We start from the raw sequence: 2,500 nt of genomic DNA on the forward strand, positions 1-2,500 counted from the left end.
TATCCCTCTTCCTTCCCTTCAAATACTGTTCCATCTCTTTCCCTTCAAGTACTATTCCACCTCCCTCCCTTCAAATACTGTTCCATCTCTCTCCCTTCAAATACTGTTCCATCCCTCTCACTTCAAGTACTGTTCCACCCCTCTCCCTTCAAGTACTGTTCTACCCCACTCCCTTCAAATACTGTTCCATCCCTATCCCTTCCCTTCAAATAATGTTCCATCCCTCTTCCTTCCCTTGAAATACTGTTCCATTTCCTCCCTTCAAATACTGTTCCACCCCGCTCCCATATGTACTGTTCCATGCCTCTCCTTCAAATACTTTTCAATCCCTCTTCGTTCCCTTTAAATACTGTTCCATCCCTCTCCCTTCCCTTCAAATACTATTCCATCCCTCTCCTTTCAAATAATGTTCCATCCCTCTCCCATCCCTTCAAATACTCTTCCATCCATCTCCTTTCCCTTCAAATACTATTCCATCCCTCTTCCTTCCCTTCAGATACTGTTCCATCCCTCTCCCTTCAAGAACTGTTCCACCCCTCTCCCTTCAAATACTGTTCCATCCCTCTCCCTTCAATACTGTTCCACCCCTCTCCCCTCAATACTGTTCCACCCCTCTCCCTTCAAATACTGTTCCAACCCTCTCCCTTCCCTTCAAATACTGTTCGTCTTCCGTCCCTTCAAATACTGTTCCATCCCTTCAAACACTGTTCCATCCCTGTTCCTTCTCTTCAAATACTGTTCTATCCCTCTCCCTTCAATACTGTTCCATCCCTCTCCCTTCAAATACTGTTCCATCCCTCTCCCTTCCCTTCAAATACTGTTCTATCCCTCTTCCTCCCATTCAAATACTGTTCAATCTCTCTCCCTTCCCTTCAAATACTGTTCCATACCTCTCCCTTCCCTTCACCCCTCTCCCTTCCCCTCCATCCATCTCCCTTCCCTTCAAATACTGTTCCATCCCTTCCCTTCAAATACTGTTCCAACCCTCTCATTTCAATACTGTTCCACCCCTCTCCCTTCAAATACTGTTCCACCCCTCTCCCTTCCCTCCATATACTGTTCCATCCCTCTTCCTTCCCTTCAAATACTGTTCTATCCCTCTTCTTTCCTTTTAAATACTGTTTCATCCCCCTCCCTTCAAATAATGTTTCTACCCCTCTCCCTTCAAATACTGTTCCATCCCTCTCACTTCCCTTCAAATACTGTTCCGTCCCTAGTCCTTCCATTCAAATACTTTTTCATCCCTGTTCCTTCCCTTCGAATACTGTTCTATCCCTCTTCTTTCCCTTCAAATACTGTTCCATCCGTCTCTGTTCAATACTGTTCCATCTCTCTCCCTTCAAATACAGTTCCATCATTCTCCCTCTCCATTCAAATACTATTCCACCCCTTTTCCTTCCCTTCAAATACTGTTCCATCCCTCTTCCTTCCCTTCGAATACCGTTCCATCCCCCTCCCTTCAAATACTGTTCTACCCCTCTCCCTTCAAATACTGTTCCATCCCTCCCCCTTCAAATAATGTTCCATCCCTCCCCCTTCCCTTCAAATACTGTTCCATCTCTCTCCCTTCCCTTCCCTTCAAATACTGTTTCATCTCTCTCCCTTCGCATCAAATACTGTTCCATCCCTCTCCCTTCCCTTCAAATACTGTTCCACCCCTCTCCCTTACCTTCAAATATTGTTCCACCCCTGTACCTTCCCTTTAAATGCTGTTCCATCTCTCTTCCGTCCCTTCAAATACTGTTCCATCTCTCTCCCTTAAAATACTGTTCCATTCCTCTCACTTCAAATGCTGTTCAATCCCCCTCCCTTCAAATAATGTTTCTACCCCTCTCCCTTCAAATACTGTTCAATCCATCTCCCTTCAAATACTGTTCCATCCCTCACATTTCCTACAAATACTGTTCCATCCCTGGTCCTTCCCTACAAATACCGTTCCATCCCTGTTCCTTCCCTTCAAATACTGTTCTATCCCTCTTCTTTCCCTTCAAATACTGCTCCATCCCTTTCTCTTCAAATACTGTTCCATCCCTCTCCGTTCAATACTCTTCCATCTCTCTCCCTCAAATACAGTTCCATCATTCTCCCTTCCCTTCAAATACTGTTCCACCCCTCTCCCTTCCCTTCAAATACTGTTCCATCCCTCTTCCTTCACTTCAAATACTGCTCCATCCCTCTCCCTTCAAATACTGTTCCATCCATCTTCATTCCCTTCAAATACTGTTCCATCTCTCTTCCTTCCCTTCAAGTACTGTTCCATCCCTCTTCCTTCCCTTCGAATACAGTTCCATCCCTCTTCCTTCCCTTCAAATAATGCTCCATCCCTCTTCCTTCAAATACTGTTCCAACACTCTTCCTTCAATACTATTCCATCCCTCTCACTTCAAGTACAGTTCCATCATTCTCCCTTCCAATCAAATACTGTTCCACCCCTCTCCCTTCCCTTCAAATACTGTTCCACCCCTCTCCCTTCCCTTCAAATACTGTTTCATCCCTCTCC

The sequence above is a fragment of the Babylonia areolata genome, chromosome 6, assembly GCF_041734735.1.
Source record: "Babylonia areolata isolate BAREFJ2019XMU chromosome 6, ASM4173473v1, whole genome shotgun sequence".
NCBI classification, from domain to species: domain Eukaryota; kingdom Metazoa; phylum Mollusca; class Gastropoda; order Neogastropoda; family Buccinidae; genus Babylonia; species Babylonia areolata.